Source organism: Erithacus rubecula (genome assembly GCF_903797595.1).
Source record: "Erithacus rubecula genome assembly, chromosome: 8".
Taxonomy (NCBI): domain Eukaryota; kingdom Metazoa; phylum Chordata; class Aves; order Passeriformes; family Muscicapidae; genus Erithacus; species Erithacus rubecula.
The window spans coordinates 12,991,831-13,015,502 of NC_136659.1; positions in this window are offsets into that span (position 1 = coordinate 12,991,831).

Genomic DNA, 23,672 nt, shown 5'->3' on the forward strand with positions numbered 1-23,672 from the left:
AAAAATTAAAAAAAGGAAAAATTAAAAGCTTGGCAGGTACTTAGTAACAGGAGAACTGGCAAAAGAGACACTGGGATATCTTCATTCTTAGAGACAAAAGAGAGCTGAAATGAAACTAGAGCCAATGAAGATCTGTATTTTGCAGGCTGGGACTGCACCTGAGACATTGCAGGTTATTCAGCATGCAAAGGGATGTTCATATAGCTTTAGTGCTGTCCAACCAGGACAGTTTATCCTGAGTTAGAAAGTCACTGTGAGGGAGTTACACAAACACACCCACAAAAGAAAGCAGCACGGGTGGCCATGCTGGCTCCCAGCCCTGTCAGACCATTTCCCTGTGTTGCTGTGCCCCCAGCTGTGCCATGGGGGAATGAGCTGAATTGGACTCTGCATCTCGCAGACTCAATCACATCCACATTCCCCGGGCTTTGTTACGAATGATGTTGTAATAAGCATAAAGAATGCAGCTTGCAGTTTGAGATCCCAGGATGAATTTGCAGTGCTGACAGCTAGAGAAATCATCTCTTGATATATAATCAGAGGGAATTTGATACAGGAGTCACTGCTAGAGGATAAATGTGTCATTTTTAGAGTTGATTTGACTATAGGCCCACTTTAATTGCAGAAAATACAAAATAAGTGCCAAATGGAAGTATGAGAAGCAATTTTTTCTGTTCATTACTGACACAAAATAAGCCATAAGCTTATCCTTTCAGACTCTGAAAATTCAAAACACCCTCTACATTTTAAGCCCTATTTCCCTAGAATGAGAAGTAAAGCACATTTGCATATTGTTACAATTATAAAGCTATAGGAAAAAATCTTTCTTTTCTATAAGTAAGATTGATGGGCATTTTCCACAAAACTTAATTTTGAATGAGAATATAAATTAGAATTTTTATGTATGCCATGCAGTATGAATATTTTTAGTCAGTATGGACATATTTCATATTGTTCAGGGAAGACAAAAGAAAACCACAGCATCTAACAAGTTTTGCTAGACATTAGTTCTTCCAACTGTATATTGGCAAGCAGCTACATCTTGCAGAAATGAAGTAACCTTGGGGTCTAGTCATCCTTACATCTTCTGAAATCAAATGCAGTTTAAATAACCACAGTCAAAACAGGTTTCTTTGGAAAAATAGTAAAATTCAGGGACACGTGTTTTTTTCAAGACACCTTCTTGGACTTATATATATATATATATATATATATATATATATAGCAGCCACCTTTGACATCTGCAAAGGATTTTAAACTAGAGGAACTATACATTTGGTAAGGTACTTTCTCTTTATATAAAGTATCCTACAGAAACTTTATCTTTGGTAAGATATTAAGTTATTGTAAGATACTATCTTGACTACTCAAGTTTTACACTTGTTTGGATTCAGAAAATTGGAAGCTTATGGATCAATTAAGAATGAATTAATGTGACATTCTAGCATGAAAAGAGATGCTTGGAAACCAATTACAAAATAATCAGTTTAAAATGTCACAGAAGTTTAAAATTACTCGTAAAAGTACTAGTGGTGAAACTTGGCCTTCAGTGAAGTCAGAGAGATCCTTAAACCAACTTTTGGATAGGGTCAGGTTTACAACTATAAGTATTTGGACATTTACCCTAGCTGGTTCTCCACCATCCTTTGACCATCCTTTTCCTCCCTATGTTAGCTCGTTTTTTTCAAGCTTGTTTTCAAGAAAGCTCTGACAGTGGAAATGGACACACATTTGCACCTTAAACTTCACAGATACACACAGATGAGCACAGATTTGGCTCACTATGGCTAAACCATCAGTTAACCGCTCATACACTTTCCTACTCCCTTCCCACCTTTCCTCAGTTGTCTCTACACTTTCCTTCCTGACACACTAATTGAGGGCTTTAAACTGTTAAGTCTTCAGGATATAAATTATATCATCTTGCATGTTTGTACATTGCCAAGCACAAGAATAGTAACCGCTCGCCTTTGCCGGCAGTCCTATGACACCTTTGGTAAGGGGGTGGAAGCTCTGGAGGGCTAATTAAATTTCAGTGTGGGTGATCACATTCTGCTTTTCTAAAATTCCTTCTGCTTATCTAAATTCCTCATGTAGTTACAACCTGATACAATATTTCTCTCCACTTCCCACTCCAGCTTGCCGTGTAGCGTGACTTTGTGCTTTCCAGCAGCTGCCGCAGTCCTTCCAGAGCTGCGTTTCATTAGTGGCTAGCACATCTTCTGGCTGTGTCGTCTGCAATGTGAAACACACAGCTCGCTGTGCCTGTGTAAGCGTGTTCGAGAGAGACAGAGTATTTTATTAATACGGATTTCTGTAAAACACAGAAGACACTGATTCTTAAACTATGCTCCACTGAGCACTTGTGGATGGCCCATTACGAGCTGGTATATCACATGGTATTCATTTGCTCCTTGTTTCCAGCTGCTAAATTGCACTGTGACACTCTTAAATATACGTTAAATACTTTCCTAATGTTACTTAAGCATGTAAATTGCTTCCAATGCCTGAAGGAAATTCTGCAATTGCAAGCATGGGGGGAAAGGAATGAAAAGGGCGATCAACAAGAATCTATCTTAAAAATGTCATCCTTTATGTTAATGTGATCCACATTATAGTGGATTCCTGCTCTCAGACAGAAAAACGACCATTGTCTAGCAACATTTTGTGTGCTATTCAGGGCTGGATCCCACTAGCCAAGCTGTGTTTTGGGCTAGATCTCTGGGAAGTGCTAGTTCTTTGCTTTGCTTTTTGTCAGACATACAAAGCTTTCCAGGATGCTTGACACATAATTACTAAGTCTCTTCGGGGAAGTGGATCAAGATCTTAGCTATAGATTGAGGCACCTGGAATGTGATATGTCGCCGGGAAACCTCAGGGTAGGGTAGAAGGGTTGTACAGTGACACTCTATGAAGACAAAAATCTCACCGTTTTACAGTAGCCTGGGAGCTGAAGCCAGAGGCTGTGCCCAGTGCTCAAAAAGCGAGGTATGATACTGCAGTCTTTTGTAACACAGTGTTGGAGGTACTTGTCTATTTATTTAATGAATCTCAGCATTTCCAAGAATTGATGCCAGAATCCATATGCCATTTTCTTTCTTTTCTGTCTGTTTTTTTTTTTTCCTTTTTCTTTTTTTAAAGCAAACCAACAGAATATAAAATTAGACTTCCAACGCATGCTCTGCTTGTATTGCTGTGACCCTAAAGATAACATGGAAAATGTCGACTAAAAATGTAATAAGTGAAAGCACTTTCTACACACACATTCCTTCCCACCTCTCTTATATAAGGACTAGTCAGATGCAGAAAATAAGGGACTTATTGCTGCTAGCCAACCTATCATCTCTGCCCCCAGGCCAGCTCCCAGTATCTACAGGGAGTTTCTACCATTGTGAACATAAGGCTGTGCAAACAGGTTGTTTGCTACACAACTGTGCAAACACACAGGCATGGAAACAGTTCAGCAGGGTCACGCCATGGCAGCCAGGCTGTGCTAGTGGGCCATGTGTGCTTGGGCAACACACAGCAAATTTGGTTGACTTTGGCAAGCTTGTGCTGCTCTCTGCTTGCATTAGCATCAGAACGTGTAATGGGTTGTTCAGAAGTGCAGTAGAAGTTGTTGATTTTAGATTTCTATTTCTAAGTGAGCAGTTGGGGTTTGTGTCCTGTTACAGAACAAGGACCACAGATCAGTAACACGAGTATTTGAAGCTTGTACACTTCCATTCTCATTATAGTGTTTGTCACAAAGATGAATTAATGTTGTGCCATTTTCAGTTCTCATTACAATCTTTGTCATGAGATGAAATATTAGACTGTTAAAGTCTCTATGAATCATAGCAGCTTGCTCTATTATGTTGACCTTTTCAATATTCTGCATTTGGACTGGCTGGCATTTCCTCTTCTCTTCCTTTGCACTAAAGGAAACCACACTAAAGTTGTGGACAGGCTGTACTGGGCTTACCAATGAAAATGCAGAATACTGACGAAGTCAACATTGCATAGGCATGTCTGTATTTTGAGAACTGCAGAATTTGAATCCTATTTACCATGCAAAAGGAGGGACTAAAAAACTGAGTCTATGAAAATCCTTATTTGCTGTTTCTGTAAAACACTTCTGAACAAACATATATGCTATGAAAAGAAAGTAACTCCTAGGCTGATATAATGGTAAAGAAACACAAACCAAATCTACCAGCCATTGTGTGGGAAAAAAAAAAGAAAGAAAAAATAGGTCACAAATCTGTTGTTAAATGGTCTGAAATTGTTGTCCAACTTCTTTCTTTATTTTCCAGTGCTAGGAATGCAATTTCCTACTTTCTTTATAATGCTATGGCAACACTGCATAACCAAAGCCTGCACTGGGGCACTGAGGAGTGTCTCTTTAGCGTTGTCTAGCAGTTGAAACAGTTCATATCAGACTGTTTGTACGATACCCAGGATCTTTTAAAGGTACACTGGAAATTATTTCATTCCTGATTTGTCACTGGAAATTACTTCATTCCTCAGTTGTTCTGAGGAGAACAGAGCTCAGATGACAGTCAACACAATAGCGCAAGACACACTGCTGAAGTGTCCCATCGTGTGCCCATTTTCATCACAAATGCGTTTCACCCCAGCTGTGAAGTGATAAGACAGACGTGTGGCTAAGGACCCCAAACAACCCAAATCCCTCATAATTCTGTGCATGCTAAAGGGCACTTTAATCCAGGTAGACTCCTGGGGCCCTATCAACCAGTGCATCATTTTGAAAAACTCAACCTGAGTGCAGGAACATGCCTGGCTGTGTGGTAGGCTGTTCTGCACATCCCCAAGGCCACAGAGTGCTACATGCAGGCCAGAGCCCTCCCAGGGAGGCTGGAGCACTCTGGCCACACAGAGAGGTGGAACTGCATCATTTCTGGTCCAGGGCTTAGTGTTGATCCTCATGAAGGAGGAAGTGGACAGCCACTGTCCCAGGGCTATGAGGAAGACCAGGCACAACCCAACATAAGGAACTTTGGGATCTTAGCTCTGTCATAAAACGTCTGCATACAGTAATGCTGTTTCTGTAGTTAAGCATCATGCATACTATGGATCTGAGACGCCTCTTAAATGCCCATGGTTTCTGGCCCATTTACAGAGATCTAAAATCTTTTATAAATAGGAAGATTTATTTATTGAGCTTAAAGTCTGTGAGCTTGAAAAAAACTTACCATTTTAAAACATTCTGTGAAGTAAAAAGTTAAATGGGTTGGAAAATGTGCCATTTTAGTCCTTGAGAGAATCACAACAGTAAGATGGAAAGTGCCATGCTGCATCTCTGATAGCACAGAATAGACACTTGGGAGCATAGCTGTCCTGAGTACTGCAGCCACCCCAGGCAGCCCACTGCCAGAGCACTGTGGCCTCTGGTTTAATGCAGTGTCTGTCAGATGAAACTTCTTAAGGCCACTCATGGCCAGTGAGAGTACACTGTTTAGAACATCCACCCAAGCAGGTGGGTGATGCCCCACCTTCATTACAGTTTGCATCTTTGCAGTGAAACTCACTCCTTGTGCTCCTCCCCTCAGAGTTACTACAGAGGGTGCAGGAGAGCAGCTGCACAACAGCAAATGTAGTGTGCAATAACACACTGCTCTCTGCCCTGGCTGGGAACTCACCTGCAGGGAAACGCACAGAGAAACCTGGGGAAGGTCTGTCCCTGCAAGCCACAGCTCCTTTCATGTGCATGACATAAAATTATGAGGATAATGGCTGCCTGCAACTGCCTTCATACCCCTAAAAGCCTCCCACCCCAGCTGAGGGCAAAAAGCGAGAGATTTCTCCTTCCTGCAGGCTGTCACCATTCTTCTGGGGTACATTCAGTAAATGCTGTCTCACTCTAGAAGCCAGTGCTCAAGGGATCTAAGCTTTAAACTCCTTTTCCTGACCTCTGTTGAAGTCCTTTTTCCTGTCAGAATGCAGGGCTCTGACAAGAACTCTGGAACATGTGGAATACAGCACCAGCTTTTGCCTTATCATTTAATTTCTTGGTCCAGCAGTGCCACACAGTCCTGACTCTGATGGTCTAACAGCACATATTCCCTTTGGCTAATCCTATTGTGAACTGCTGTGGTATAATTAGAGAGACCTGGAACATAAGGATCTCTTAAACAAGCCCATCTGACCAGCGTAAGTCACAGCATTTATTTCTTCCACAATTTGTGCACTGGCAGCAGAATGCAGAAACTGAATTAAATTGCAGAGCAGCAGTAGCAAAGCAATGTGATCAGATCCACACGCAGAAGATGTGACTGCTGCTTCCAGATGCTGGTCCAGCCAATTCAACAGCTTTCACATTGGTTGCTCTTCGTGAAATAGTTAAATCAATAAAAACTCTTCTATGGATAAAACTCATATAATTTATTCAGAGGTATCCTTTGTAGGCAGTATATTCTCATTTCTCCTTAGGAAGGTGTTCCTGCGTAACAGATGCATTAATACACCCATATATTTGCTGAGCCAGAATCCTTGTCCTACATATCTAATTCATAAGTGTGAACTAGGTTTTGAGAGAATGGACAATCTTTGCTGATCTTTGAGACTGTTTATGTCTCCCAAAGAAGTCACTGCCTGGACATCTTCACAGTCATTGCTGCTCACAGGACTGGGCTGAGAATCTGGGGGGCACTGGTTTTGAAGGTGATATGTGGACACATGACAACCTTAAATGCTTAAATCAATACTCCATATAGGAAAGCTGTCTCATCCTCCAGCTGTTAAAGCAGAGCCAAATGCAGCTCCCTGTAACTCTAAGATATCAGTTTACAGATGTTCCTTTTACAGAGAAAAGGGCACTGACTTCCATACCCACACACAAAGATACTACAAAAGCTGAGTTCCTCCTCCATGTGAAGGACTAGCAATGGGAGCTCACACAAGGCCCCTCCAGCTCCACAGCAATGTTTTTTATTTAATCCAAACACGCAGCTCAGTGCAGCACTAGCTGTGAAATAATTCTTTCCCCTTAAGCAAGCTTCATCAGTGTTTTCCTTGTTTAGTGGTAACAGACCTGAACATATAAACAACCTCATGGCACACTCTGGGTTAGTCAGTGCCAGGCAGTAAGAGCCCCCCTCCGAGAAGACACTACAGAAAGGAATACTTTTAATTTAAAATCCCTCTAAGTGCTAGAGACATTTAAAGCATTAAGCAGCAATTAATACAAATAAGAAACTCAATCTCTCACATCATTAATACTAATTATGCTTTATAGTTACATTTTCTGAGTAAGATGACAGACAACATGCATATGGAGGAGGCTGCTTGACAGAGGTGCAGAAATGAGAGGCAACTAAATTGACACAGAAAGCAGTGTCAGACATATTTTAAAGGTCCTTTGGCTTCCTTGAGCAGGGGAAAGCATTTCTAAAAAAGCTGGAATTGGGCCCACAGAATATTCAGGAGTTCAGATGAAGGGCCACTCAGTGTGAGTGTCTCATGTGTTGGGCAGGTGCTCTTGACATGCCATGGCTGGTGTTTACTGTGGGACACCTGCTATGGATTTGGGTGTTTGACATCCCTGGGACTAAGACCCAAGGTGTCTTACGTTGGATACCAGGGTCATTTGGGGAAAAGCTGAGCTCAGCTTTTGCCACAAGGAGTATGACACTGGTGACTCTGAGGACATAAGTGATGATGTTCAAGGAAACTGGACTAAAACTGGGACGGTATTTTCACGCCCTGGCTCTTTAGCAATGGATTTCCTGTCCTATATGGTGAACATCACCAAATACTACAAGTCCCTGTAGAAAGAGCTGCTGTATTTTACTGGAAAGGTGAGGATTTTATTTCTCAGTATGTTTACATGTGAAATGATGAGTGGCACAAGTACTACTGAAAAAATCAATCTGGCATTAATGTGCTTGCAGACAAAATTGCTGTATCCAGAGAATCAGGAGTCAATTTCTACTAAAGCAAACAAAACAAATCCTAAAGATTGCACTTAGCCTGTTTTCTCAGATTAGGACTATTACCCAACTCAGAGTGTCACACCTTAGTGTTGTTACCTGCTCTCATTTTGCACCATATACTTTCTATGCAGTAATTACTTACTCCTGCACTGGTTTGCTGCACCACATAGCATGCAACTAAGCAAGGACAAAAGGTCCAGGGCTTAAATCAATTACAATATGTGTGAAACCCCAGCATACTAGTCAAAAGAAATATTAACTATTCTATGCTTATGACAAATGCTTTCTGTTTGCATTCCCTGTTGCTTCCTTTGACATGGCTCCAACTGCTTGTCCTGTCACAGGAAGACTTCATACAGAAAAGTCAGCAAAAGTTGGAGAAATCATTAGCGAGGTTGCCCCTGTCTTGCCTACTGTTGTGCTGAATTATACTTGTGAGGTTACAGAGGTATTTGTCTTTATTTATTTTACTCCAACATGGAAGCCAGACCTGGATTAGCAATGACAGGGCACCTTTACTATAAACTCTTAAAATATGGCCTTACACATACGTATTTCAACTTCCCATGTGGCCTCTGGACTCCCTGTGCAAAGGGAAGATGCATCACGAGCAAAATGCAGTGAAATAAGAACAATGCAAGACATTCTGCCAATCAATAAAACATAGCTAACTTAGACAAGAGGGAAGAAGAAAGCTCATCACATTTCATTGTTGGCAAATATTGGCTAGTGGTGATGACTTGAAGACCATTTCTTGTGCATACAGCCCCTGTCCTGCATCAAGATGTGCCTACCCCTCAGGGCTGCCAGATCAGTGAAGATCCAGTGCCAGGGTGGCTACACAAACTCCTTCTGCAGAGTCCTGTGCTCAAGCCCTGCCAAAGCCAGGCTCAGCACTCTCTTGCAGGAAGTACTAACTGTTGTTCCATGGCACAGCTGCACTGCTGCTGGCAGCAGCCCTTCAGAAGACTGAGCATTTCAGCCTCAGAGAAATTCTGTACATAGCTTTAGGCAATGGACATCATGCTGGCAAGAAGTAGCAAGGCTTCTTATTCTTGGCTCCATCACTGACCTGCTGTGTGACCTCAGGCAAATCACTTCACTTCTGTGTGCTTCTCCTACTTCCTGCTTTTCATCTGTCTTGTCTGTTTGACTGCAAGCTTTGGGAGGGGGATGAGTATGCAGCACCAACCACAGGAGAGCTTTAATCTCTGTTGGGACTCTGAGCACAGTACAAAACCTACAGCTATTCTGTAGTCCATACTGTCTACATTAGCACTTTGCACAGAAGTATTGCAGAGTGGTCAAAATGGGCCACTACTGCAGTATTTGTCACATCAGCACTTCTGATATCAGCAAGCATGTACTCTGGCACTCTGTCCACAGAGCAGGAAAGATATTCCACCTAGCAGGCCTCCTATCTTTTCATTTAGATTGTTGACTGTACATGAAAAGTGAGATTATGAATGGGGCTGCTATGCCTTGAAGATAAGCTTTGAATGTGCTTTTTGGCAATGAAATAGGCATGCTAAAGAGGACTGCTGCTTCTATAAATGACCATGTGAAGTGCAAGGAAATGGACTTCTATGTCTTGAAAATGACTATTATCAAATGGATGAGTAACAGCATGATTACTGCTAATGTGATGAAAACAACCCACATTTACAAGGTATAATAGAGGTGGATTGGGCAAGGAATGACCTGACTGGTTGATATCTTATTGGGACGGGTTTCATTGTAGAAGGTGCACACTCACTACCAGTTCAGTTCTGACTAAATAAATATAAATGAGTGAATGGATGCCTGTGTGTGTATGTAGTGTATAGACAGAGAAGAAACAAGAAATAGAATGGGACTGAAGACCATGTGTCAAAGAAGAAGTCAATTAGCAGGATCCCACAGGTAGAAGAATCCAATTGCTATGTATGGATAAGACCTGTTGCTTATCAATTTTTTTAAATACTCCATTCCTTGCAGAACCATAATCTTTTGGCATTCATCTATACTTAGCTTTTCTTCCAGTTTTCTAGGACAAAGAATATGTTATGCCTCCTGAAAATACTCCTTCATGATCTGGAGCTGACTGAAAGATCAAGGGGTCCTTGGGTAGCCTGAATCAGCCCCATGGCACTTATAGCACTCTCCCTGATGAAACTCTCACAAGACATAACCTTCTCCTCTTTTACTTGATGCTTTGTGGAATCTCTAGACAAGGTACCCTTGTTCCAACTGTAAAGCAGCTTTGGTAGAACCTGTAAAGAGCAGCTGCTAGCAAAGATAGCAGATCATGTTATCACACAGCAGGATCCTTTGCAACATTTTTATTTTGCAAGTTCCACTGCTTCCTGTTGTCCCATTTGTAAAGGTGCTTTCTGGCTTTCTCTCCCTCTGTTGTGACAGCTTTTGTCTTTGCACCACGGGTGCAAAACTAAAGAGGTCTAACCGAACAAGGGAGCAGTTTTGTTCTCCTGCAATAGAGAGATATGCCAGGCTTTTTAGATGAAAAATAAAATATAGACATGTTTTTGAATCCCCTTTTGTTTTTCTAAGTTTTACAACCTTACTTATCTGTAAACAAAATCATCATTTTTTTTTTTTTTTCATAGCACACTGCGTAAATACAACTTCATGCATCTGGGAAGGTGACAGCTGCCCTATGAGATAGATTGTGACAGTTTAAAATCAGGGAATCAATCACTGAGATATAGTGCCTGGATGCCGTCCCCACTAGGATGTATTGCAGGATCCAGGAGCTCGCTATTTGAGATATGCCATCATAACTCTGATAGATTAAAGCACCACATCCAGGAAACAATTGTGTAAGAAAAAAATGGTGTCATAGATCTGCCAGGTTACAGCACAGACTCCAGGAGCCAACCAAGGGAGGGCAGGGCTGTATCTCTGCTCCCAGAAGCTGCCAGAGCAGCATGATGACAGTTCTGTTCTCAAACAGTCCCATTATGACCTAATTAGCATATATGAATTGCAGATTTAAAGCATTAAAGTGATGTACAAATCATTAATTTTTTGTCAAATCCATGTCAGCCTTGTGTATGCCTTCCTATTTTAATGTTGCATGACAGTGAAAAGAAGTCTAATCCTCTGTATATAAAGAAGAGAGATTTGGTGTAGCTGATATAATGAGATCTATTTAAACACTGGATGTTTTGCAGCTTTGACTGTATCTGCTCAGAGAAGAAAAAAAAATACCACATATGTCCCATTAGGGTTAATTGTGAAAGGATGTAAATATATTCAAAGCCCCAAGGGCAGTTCTGCATGTTGTCTGTATGAAAGAAAAGATATAAAACTTGTTTTCCATCAAAATTTGTTTTTAGTTTTGCGACAAATAAAAGGAACCACCTGCTCACACAAGATGGACCTGATTTTCAGAGGAGATGAACACTCAGAAAAATCAGGCTCTCACTTTGCAAACCAAGTCTGAGCCACAGTCTCAGGAATGGCTTACAAAAAATTCAAACAGATGTGAAAATCGAGTCCACTTTAACTCCAATAACTGCAGAGAATCATTGCAAAAAGGGACAGCAACTGCCTTAAAGTGGGGCTTCCTAAACTTCCTATAAGAGCCTCACAGTGATGCTGGGAAGGCTGGGTATCACCTGCAGGCTGTGGCTGGCTGTCTCAGCCAACACAAACTGTTCATATTTCAGGATGGATCTCCATCTGTTCTGGCCTCATTGGTTCAGTATTTTCTTACTATCCCATTTCATCTCTCTTGTTTTCCTTCCTTGGCTTTAAAGCTGCTCTTGCAACTCATCCTCAGAACAGAGGACACAGCTCCCATTCTGAGCTCAGAACACGATTCAACACCATTGGGCAAACCCTTCTGCCACCTGATTAAGGTGGCATCTAAGTCCCCCTTCAATGAACCAATTATTACTCCACAAGTGGAATTTCACAGGCATGACCAAACATCATATTTCCATCAAACAGCCTTACATATTAGACTGACTGAAATCCAGATATATGAACAGAGAGGTTTTCTTTGACAGTCTACTTCATCTCTCATACAGGCTGGCCTGGGGAGGGATTGAATTCCAGGGAGCTGCACAGGAGGTAGGTAAAAGGAACAGTCTTGACAGTTATGTTCAAGTATTTTATGCATCAAAAGAGAATATTGGTGGCATAATTACAATGAAGTACATAATTCCGGATGCTGGCTGAGATTTTTATTAAAGATAATGTAATTAGGCACCCAGTTCCAATTTGTCATCCATGGGGTACTGCAATCTTCAACCCTGCACCCCTTTGAAATCACCTACAATCCCAAACCAGCAGATTTGGTCAAGTTGTTTGTGTGTGTCTTTGTTTTAGATCTGTGTTTCTGCAGTCGACAGCACTCCTGGGCAGATGATTTCTCTTACAGTTCACTAGAATGACTTTCCCAGTAGCAAATAATCAGCAGTGTAGCTCATCTTTTCTGACAGGAGTTGAACACAGAGATGGCTCTCCTCAGGCTAGCAAAACGAGGATCTAGAGGAATGAAAGTGCCATTTAGAAATGTGTTGAACTGAGAGGCAGCCTGTGCCTGCTCCATACCTGGACAGGTGCTCAGGACTTAGCTCTTGAGTGTTATTTCAGTAGCTCAGAGAGCAGTTGAAAAGGAGTCAGCCATGAGCACAAGGGATCCTACACTTTAGATGAGTTAGTGTGTTTTTTTCTTACAGACACACTTGGGCACTCTCTTTCAGCCCAAGGGTATAATCTTTGGGGTTAAGGAGGAAAAAAAAGAGCAGGTGAAAGGCTACACTAGGAACAAAGTTTGGGAGGAAAACCTATGGATTTCATTTTCCCCTCAAATCTTGCCAGAATTTGGGGAGCTCCTGAATACACAACAACTCTCCTGGAACTATTCTATGATTTGCAGTCTTTACAAGTTTGCAGTCTTTACAGAAGTACTGTGTTTTAAAGGAAATAAAAATTACATGAATTCAGAGACTGCAGGGAGAGCAGACCATCTCTGGGCAGAGCCAACACTTGGCAGTAGGCATAACTCCAGGAGCTGAAATGAAAGAAGTCTCAAGGTCCATGTGAAGTTAATCCTATGTGAAGGGCTAAGGCTACCAGTCAAATATTTTTGCAAGAGCCCTCCTGAGATCATTCAGGGACTCTGGGAGCCTGTAGGGCTTGTTCTGCCCTTCTGTCACAACATGGAATCCAAGGGAATACAATTGCAGGGACTTTCTCCCTGAAGACAAAAGAGCTTTGAAGTGTATTGGCAAAATGCAAACGAACTTCTGAGTCATATAGACCCAGCTTTGGCCTTGCTCCTGATGCTAAGGAGAAGCTACTTGGCTGCCACAGAGCAGTGGTTTCATTGCTTCTTGCTGAATTCTCTACCCTGCTCATAATTTTCTTCTCTGCACTTGCATAGGGAGAGCCCTGTACAGGATCCAGCCAGGTAACCAGAGCAGCTGCAAAGCCTTTCAGGTGAATGCATTTCAGACCTGACCTGCACCTACTCCAAAGTCTCTGTGCCAAAATGGCTCCTTGGTTGCAAGATTCTGATTCAGGCTACTATGGAGCTATGGGAGAACCGTCTGAACAAAAGGTCCACTAATGAAGCAGTAAAATCAGCTGGCTCCAGGGACTTATTTAATTTCATTAACTTGAGAGTTGATGCAATATCTCTTGCAGTAATTGGTATGTTGATCTTGTCCCTGTGCTATGAAAGAGGGAAACATAAGATCTTCATTTCATCCCAGAGCTCAGATGAGCTAGCCCTACATTGCACTCTGTTAGTGATCTTCAAAAGGCATTATTTATAAAAGTAGCTTTCTGGGATGCTGTTCAATCCATGCCCATTATCCATGCAAATTCCTCAAGCTGTATCGGGTTAGATAGCTGCTGGTATTGCTGGAAAACCAACCAACCTGCAGAAATCTTTGCTTAGTTCTTTATTGAGCACAACGTGGTCAGGATTAGTCAGTCATGGCATTGGATTAGCATTACTGGTAGCCATGGCAATTTCCATTTGTGTGACAATCCATGTAACCTTTCCCATTAAAATTCAGCTTAAAATACCTACGAGAATCCCACAGTCCTCACTGAATCACAGGAATATCATATGGCATCATTCAAACTAGAATAAATCCAAATACATCTGAAGCTTTATTCAAATGAACTGAAACCAGACTAAGTTCAATTAAAGAAGAAGAGCATTAAAAGCCTAGAAAAAAGGCTGTGTACATTCTAATTCTGATCTGGGTCTTGCCATGATTAATTAGACTTCTAAGTCTTACTGTTCCTTTAGACAAATGTGGGAGTTGCTCCCTCTGATTCTTGTTCACTCAGTAGTTAGGCCTGCCACGCTAAGCTTTCACCTAAACAGAGGTGAAGATTTCTGGTGAGGTCAACTCCCTGGCTGCTAAAAATTCTGCAGATATCTGTTGAAGTACCAGACCTTGTTGTACAAGGCCACACCGCTGATCCTGACAACCCAGCTTGACCACACCCCATTATGAGTTCCACAATCAATTTGGAGATATAAAGCAGGGTTTTCTTCACCTCAAGCCTGTCCTGTTTTTTCTCATTTTTCATACTCACCAAGGAATTATCGTAACTGTGCTGCCAGAATTACTGCTGCAGAGGCAGAATTCAGACTTGTTGAACATACTGATAGCTAACAGCTTCAATATGGAAGTGGAACAGGAGATGACATCCTTCTTCCCAGGTTCCAGTTCTCTGCTCCCTGCTTACTGACCTCCAGGGCAATAAGAAGGGCAGTAACAAGCACCTGGAACATACATCTTACACTGCTGCCTTACATCTTGCACTGCTGTAGCTGTTTGCAGCTGACCTGCATGGCTGCATCCTTTTACAGCCAATGCCAGGGAGAGGAAAAACTTATGAATTCTAGCTCTTGTGCTTCCCATTGGGAATTATTGCTTTAACTCAGTGGGAAAGGCCTCTGTTTTTGAGCTCTGCCCAACCAGAAGATGTGTTTTGAAATGCATCTTGCTAAATCTCTATGCACAATAGCTTCATTAAAAGGTTGGAAGGAAAATAATAGGAGTGGCTTGATCAAAGTGTGTAATAAATAAACACAGTAAAAGATATTTTTATTCCATTATTTTGCATGTTATAATATCCTAGTTTTATACACTGGGTCTCTCTTAGGGAAATAAGTGTTCAGCTTGGCAAATTTTTCCATTAAAAAAAAATGGGTACATAAAGATGTACCCATTAAAATTTAAATGAAAGTTATGCATTTGCTATCTATCCCTGAGTTTTATCTTAGGTCAGCAGAGAGGAAGGCCTGAAAAATGAACTTTGCACACTGTTTCCTCCTCATTCTGAAACACTTCTGTTGAGAAGATGTTGGATTATAGTGCTGAAAAATGCAGTAAAATAAAATAAAATAAAATAAAATAAAATAAAATAAAATAAAATATAAAATAAAACCAGGTGTAAAAAGAGATCTGTGCATATGAACAGTGAAATTATTTCACACTTCAGCTGGGTACTCTTTTTTCCACGGCAAGAAATCCAATGATGCTGCAAATAGTGCTGAGGCCATTCAGACTTTTGAAAAACCACACAGTTTTTCCTAGACACCTCAGGCCAGGGTTTCAGTTTGAAGCAAGTAAGAGAATCTTGCTTTGAAGAGCCCTAAGCACCCTCTGTCATTCCTAGAAATATGGCAGGTTTAGTCCTAGAGGAGAGATCACAAATTCAGCAGGTTTTCAGGAGTCCATTTCAGCACACATCCTATTCATTTCTCATGCACAGCTTGTGTCTGCCACACTGCAGTTTGCTCTTGGCTTATGCCTTAAACTTCACTTCCCTGTCACTGTGTCAATAGCCAGCCTTCATTTCTACAATCTGAACCTTTCATCATGTTGTGTGATTGCACACTAAACCCTTCTCCTCTAGACCTTGTGCTAAGACAATTTTTGTGGTTCTATTGTTAGAAAAGTTTTATGCTCAACTAAAAGCTAAATAAAACAATTTTCTTGCTATCAAATATTTAAACCCGCGGTACTGGCAGGGACTCAAAGTGAGGGAGTGAAATATAGCTGAGAAAAAAATGGGAAAACTGAAACCTTTATCTTACAGATAGTTCCATCAATAACTTAAATTATGCAGCTGTCCTCAAAACAGATCAGACTCACAAACAGCGCAGCTTTTAGATGCAGAGAGAACCTGATGAAAATAAATTAATTTGAAAATATAATTTTTTTGAGTATTTCTAGATATTTTCTGAAGCCTAAGACTGTCTGAATCACTGTGAGAGGTTAGAGAACTGTGAATGTTTTTTCTTAACGTTGCATGTGAGGTACTGGAGAAGTTGATATGTTATCTACTCAAATGAAAGGCTTTTTTGAAACTGAGCTCAAGTGAACTGCAAATTCAAGTCAGCAGGGTCCCAGTGCCCTCTGTGTTGCTGTCTGTGTCTTTAAGAACAGAGTGAAAGGCTTCCAGCAGAGACATACGAACATCATCTGCTCACTGCCTCCTGCACTAGCAAGGGATGGTGTCCAGCTGTAAAACCTGAGTGTGTCTTCACAGGATGCTGGAACCTTCTGCAGGCACCTGAGCTCCCTCCTCCAGCACAGCTGTTGTCCCAGGGCCTGGTGCACAGCAGTATCAGCATCCAGCTGGCAAAGGGGCTGCACTGGGCTCCTGCAGCTCAGTGTTGTTTCCAGGGAGCTTTGGGGCAGCTTCCACCTGTGGGAAGCCACGATATGTTGGGTCACCTGAAGCCCTAGTCTAGGAAGAAGCTGGCCAGCAGTTATTGCTGGGCTGGCAAATTGTCCAGAGCTACAATAAGTAGTGGGACTTATTCCCTTCATTGGAGCCCATTCTGAGCATATCCCTGCCTTTTAAGGACAGGGTGTATGTCTGGTGGTCTCTGACTATAGGAAAATTCTGGCAGGTGATGTGCAGGGTTGGCTCTCCCCTTTCTGCATGTATTAAAGCTGTGAGCACAGAAGAGACCACACCAGATGTTTCTATATGGTTAAATGCAGATCAATGAGGCCCACCTGTGTCCATTCAGAAGCCACTGGGACACGCTAGCCCCAGCTCTCAAGCTGTTCAACAACTATGATGCCTCTGGGTTTTTTCTCTGCAGTGTGCCAACTGTGGGACAGAAAGAAAGAGAACCAAATATCACAAGTCTTCTAAAACAATTACAAAGGCTGAAAATATGATGTGGGAATATAGATGCAACTCACAGACAGAGGTGAGGGGATGAAAGAAAACTGGTTTGCCTTCCAGTGTTTTGTCAGAGAAATGAATGTTGGACACACAAAATTGCACACTGTGTCTGAGTTTAGCTTTATGATTCGAGAGCTTTTTTTAGTGATGCCATATGTATAGTCTGAAAAAGAAAGGACTGGCAAAACTACAGGAACAATGTTTATTTTTTGTGCTGGGGGAAGGAGGGGCATTCCCTAGATACTTTATTGAACCTGGGAAAACTATGCTATTTTATTCTGAAAATGGACAGGAGATTATATGTGTGATCTTAATTTGAAGTATCCATTGAGGCATTTTTTTTTTTACAGAAAGCTTTAGTTTCTTCTTCAAGGAAGAATTAGTCTATTTAAAAGAACATGAGATGGTCTTACATTGAGAGACTAAACCTATCCAGAGCCAGCTTCACTAGAAAACACATTTTGGCTTTTACATCTCTACTTTTGTGACATGACGATACAAGTTTATGGCTGCTTCATGTCACCAGCACAGCACAAGCACCACCACAGGCCAGTGCACAGACCAGTAAATCTGGCATTCAGTGTATACAGAACAACACCTGGAAAAAAAATTAAAAATTAAAGACTATGCAAAATTCTCTTCTTCATGGCATTATTAATATCTGTATAGTTAGCAGACTGCAAAAAAGTTTGAATTAAATGCAGCAGCACTTAATGAAAATAGAGTGTATATATATCAATGTACATTGTGTATAATTGGTGTCATTTGAAATGATGAAGTGCTACTAACTGATCTTCATAAAATAATACTTTGCATTTATATAGTGCCTTCCATCTGAGATCTCAGAGATCTTTGCAAACATTACTGAATTAACTCTCTCTAAGCCCTTCAATTTAGATATTGCTGTCCTTAGTTTACGAATGTGGAAAGCAAAGGCAAGGAAAGATGGATATCATGGAAAGATGAAGAAACTGGATTCTAAGGGCAGGCACTTCTTGCCCTGTAAAAAAATTCCCACCCTTTCTTTTTTTGAACAGAAGCTGTAGGCTTTCAGCATCTCTGTAAATCAAGCCACTTTAGTTGCACTTTTGGATGCAAATGCCCAATTTAGCTTAAATGATTCCTTCACAATCCTCCAGGAAATGTGTAGGAGAGCTGGCAAGAAGGACCCAGAAAGCTTGGCTTGGGGCCCTGTGTTTTGGCTGAGGGACTGTTCTCTGCATACTGCCTGACCACTGTGACCACAGTTTGTGAAACCTTGCTTTGTCTTCTCATGCTTTCCCCTCTTCCCACAGTTTCCAGCAAAGAAATAAAGGCAAAAGATATCTGCAGCTTGCCAGAGCAGTGCTGGATCCACTTTGGCAGTACAGGAGCACAGGATTGACGACAATAAGGGAAGGTTGAGAGACGCAAGCTCAGCAAACTGGTAAGGAACTTCTAAAATCAGATCAAGTCAAATGGATTAATCTTAAATCAAATTAATTTCTTTGGCTAAAAACTCCCTCTGAAGAAATGGTCAGACTGCTCTGGGACAGTCTGAAAGAACAAGGCCAGATACCTCCTTGGTGGTATGAGATGGGTACAGGACAAGTAGCTGGAGGAGAGCTGGAGTGGTACTGATCCCTTAATCTGTGTAAAATGTAGCCAAGGCACTATATTTGGCTTCACAGTCTGTGACTTTGCCTTCAGGGCTGCTTTCAGACATCAACCTCCTACTCCCTAGCATACAGTGCCTTATCCAGATCACTGGAGTCCTTTGAGATGTGTCTCCTCTCTCATCAAACTGGGTCAAGGACATAAAGCCACCACTTCATCTCAGACATTGAAATATAGTCCTGAGACCTCGAGGAGGCCTGTAGCTGGATTCTCCTCTTTCCAGCACTGATATTGCTGTGACTGCAGAGAGCTGATTTCCCCCCACATCCTGCAAGACAAGAGCTCTGTGATGGGAGTTTGTACTCTCTGGCCAGACTTGATGGCAGGCAAACAGGCAAGCAGGCAGAGGAGTGCTGATTAAAGCTCCAGAGGAAAGTGCCAACTGTATCACTTGGTGAATCTCAGAATAAGCTGAGTTGGAAAGGACCCTCAAGGATAATTGGATCCAACTCCTGGCCCTGCACAGCACCATCCTGCATAGTACCATGTATGGGAGTTACATGAATGGCTATTACCACAGTTTGCAGTGCTGCACTGGCACATCAGCAAAGAATAATCCCCTCCTCACCAGAGTAAAGAAAAATGATGCCACTCCAGAGACAGCATGCACTCACATGGGGAATCAAGAAATAAAAGTCAATAAAATAATGATAAAAAATAGTAAAATAATTTATTTGGACACACTTCTTTCTACCCAATATTAGGTACAGAGCTTGTCATTTTTTCATGGGCCCTAATATGTTGATCTGTGTCAAGTGATTTTGGCCTGGGATTTTATTCTAACTTGCCTCTATTGTCTTTTCTTTTTTGAAAAGGATAACAATGAAAAATAAGAATGAATTCTTTGTCTTGTTTATCAATTTATTGTTTAAAATAAATATTTATTAAGCAGATATGAAATGCCTCAGAACGCTTTGCAGAGCTGCCAAGAGGCCAAAGGTCTGGGATAAAAATTATATTGAAACAATAATTAATTAGCTGACATTCTCTTAGAAAATTTGCTTTGGGAAAAGCTATAGTAAATCAAGACAACAGACAAAATGACAGAAAAAAAAAAAAAGAGTAATGAGGCAAAGAGGGATAAAAAGAAAGAAAATCCGTATGGGCAGATTTATTAACTTTTGAATATGATCTGATTTTTCTCAGCCATTGTACTGGCCCCCAAACAAAAATCTCCTCCAATAAATAACTTCAAGCTGTTTTCAATGACTAAGCCTCAAAATGTTCCATCCTGAATACATTCTTATTTACTGCATACAAAACTGATTAACATCCCTCCAATTCAATTGTAGGACTTCTGGTCTGCAGAGGCAATCTGTTCAGGGGAATTTCTGGAACAGAACTGTCACCTCTCCAGTGGGACTACCAAGGGGCCTAAAATCTTCACCATACTGTATATACAGCTCTAGAGATGATTCAGGAGCTACTCATGCACAAAAGAATTCGTGCAACTCACTGGGTAAATATGTCACCTCTGCCTACATAGAGAACCTTTCCTAAGTATTTCATCCCAAATCACCTGTTAATTTATAATATTACCAAAACCTGTCTGGAAACAGCACAGGCTAAAGCATTGTGGAAATGTATTTGCTTTGCACGCTGTTTTTCTTGGTAATCTGCCTTACCTGCCTCCTTCATATTTTGTATACCCCACTTGAACAGAGTGGCAGCTTCTTGAGATCAGTAAATATACTGGGGGGAAAAGAGAGAGAAATTGTGTTTTTCCTATAACTACTCACTGAGTTGGGATGAATTTGCCATGAAATCAGGCAGACCAGAGGTTGCACTTCTCAAGACAGGAAAATATCTAGACCTACTAAGGTTTCTGCTTCAAAGACCTCTCCAGATCTACATAGTCTAGATGGTGATGAACATAAGGCATATAGAACATAATGGCAAAAAGATAAGACCATCAGTGCAAGTGCTGGACTCAGGATACTTTGAAAGCCCCTCTGTGTATCTTCCACAGCGGCACATAATTAATTGGCCAGTCTGAAACTGAAACAGGAATGGGAAAAGAGTACGGCATTCCTTTGATAGCAGTACCCTCTTGCACTGCTAATGCCCCAAGGCTGAACTGCAAAGCACCAATTGGGAAGCAATAGGCTGGCAACAGAAGGATGAGTTTCCAAGTATTGGTGTGGATGCATACTTATTTGTGCCTAGGAAACTACTCAAGGTCAAGTTTTCCCCCTGCTGAGATAAGCTGAGGAGTCTCATGAATAGTCTGGCTTCAGTCTATTCAAATCCCCCAGCTTTTCTTGAAAATGGAAAGTCCAGCAGCTGTTTAAATGACCCTGAGGATGTCTGACCAATATGTTCAATTATTTATTTTTTTAACTTCCTCCTATGCTTTGTGACAGCATATAGATACAATAAATACTGTTCTGTGAAAGAAAAGAAAGGAATGGATACACTTGGATGACATTCTGAATTGATATACAAAAACTTACTGTGATTTTGGAACTTAAATATGCCTTAACATACTGCAATTATTAAGCCCCAGGTATTAGGGAAATCACATCTGCCTCTGTTGCACAGCTGAATTAGTGAAGCTGGTTTCATCATCCAATAACTAGGCAGTTTTCATGTATTTGTTAGACTTACATGTGTGTGTTGATACTTAGAAGCAAGTTGTCAAAAGTATTTTTTTTCAAAGGTGGTATTTAGAGCTAATAGGAGAAAAATTAATCCAGATTTTGTAGGTCTAAATGATGAGATTTACAAAGCTGCCTCGGGACTCTGTGACATCCTGTTTCTATTCAGGATGAATTTATGAATTGTAAAATGCAGCAAGGGCTTGAACGTCTTTAGATTAGGGGGATGATCCTCCATCTTAGTTCAAAGAAGTTTTCTCCAAAAGACAAGTGGAGTTCTGTATGGATTAAGTGAGTGGAACCAGTCCGACAAGTTGGTTGCATAAAACAGGTTTTAGGTTTTGATATCCTCCACATGACAATTGCAGCTTTTCTGTCTCTCTCTCCATAAGAATTCCCAAAAGAAGCCTATTTTCACCTGAGTAAATATTCTGCTCCTGTCTTCATTTTACGTGAGTGGTTCCACTTTGTGTAGAAACAAGCTACAGTAGCAGTACTCTGGGGATGCTGCTCTAATAGATTCACAAGGTTGACTTGTTTAAGTGGGATTTCATTGTATTACACAGAGGATTTTTTCCTAAGGATGTGATTATTCCAGAACTGATCCTACTGCTGTGATATGACCACTTTTGGCACTGTGCATGCATGGCATGGGATTAATCTTCTGGCACGGGATAAAATGACTTAGACATGTTGTCTTACTTATTAGCATGTGGCATTACAGATCGTTTTACAAAGGCAACAGCTGCACCATTACTCCTACAGTTATGTCATAATTTGGTATGTCAAACACCTCTGGATAGTGCAGGCAAGAGGAACATTTATTCGTCTCACTTGTCAATACATTTATTTCCATCATCTTATGCTTTTCCTATTTGCAGCAGTAAAACAATCCACTCTTCAAATAGCTGGCTTTCCTAAGAGCTGATGAGAGGCTGCCGAAGGAGAGGTACTCAGGAGCTATGAAGACTAGCACATTGCAAGACCCTATACAGACCAGATTCATACAGAGTGACATTAGGAGCACTATTGCTCTCACTGCCATGACAAGTCCTTCAGCATTTATCTATACAGCAGAATTATTTTGGTGTTTAGCATGCCACAGACATTTTGGCTGCAGACATTTGATGCTGATTTCAGGGAGCCAGGATCTCTGAGCATCTAACTCTGCCCAGAGGCTGGGGAAGGACTCAGCAGAGGCTGAATGCTCAGTCCATAAGGGGTAGCCCTGCTTGTGGTAGATTCCCCACCCAGTTAGTTCTGAACCATGACACATTATTCTGAGCTTCAGCATAAGCAAACCTTGACTAGCCCCAGGCAGGATGGCTGCTGTTCAAACAGGAACAGTTTATTCAGACAAAAGGGCTCTGGATTATAAGCACCTCTTTGGGACTTCATATGGCACCAGCCATGTGTGCAGGATATGAGTTAGCCACTTCTGGCATTTACGCCATACCCTTAGCCTTTCTCATAGCACCTTCTGCCCTACAGCACCAACCATCCAGAACCCAGACTTGCTGAGGGAAGAGTAACCAGATGGTAAACAGTGTCTCAGATGACAGTTTCCTTCAATTTCTCTTCAAGTAATCAAATTGCATGTAGACACAGGTTCAGTGCAGCCCAGCTGGGTAGGAGTCTAACACAAGTTGATCCCAAGGAATGGAAGGTGGGGATGAAGCTTTCCTCTGCCTTTCTATAAAACTCAGATTTCTGCAGGAGGTTAGAGGCAATCTTGCTGGACAAGTTGATGGTGTCTTGTCCCTCTGCAACAAGCTGGCTCCACCTCAATCGCAGATCTTCATGGCCCTCTCCCTGCTGCTGCTAAGCACACAAAGCTCAACCAGAAACACATCCCGTGTGAGCACACCTTTGTCCACACTGGGAAAATGAGCTGTTCCCAGTGTAACCCACGTCAAAGCCTTCACTAAGGCAGCCAGGTCACCTCAGCCAAAATGGGCAAGGTGCTTTCACAGAAGACACCCCTCGCAGACCCAAGGAAGGGGACTGTGTCACAGTAGCTATGAGGAGCAGCTGGGGTTTGCCCCAAACTTGCTGCCACTAGAAGAGACTGTGTTTTCAAGCCATCCATCCATCATATCTAGTGGAGCACTGCAAGAAACAAACACACTGTGACTTTAGAGCTGCTGCTGAGAGAAGACAGATTCTGCCTTGAGCCCTCTCACAATTTATGTTAGCCCAACATAAATCAGCACAAGCTGGCATTTTGCAGCAGTCCTGTCTTTTGACCTCCCCCTCCTCCCCATGACTTATCTATTTGCTTTGAAAAAAGGAAGAAGAAGGA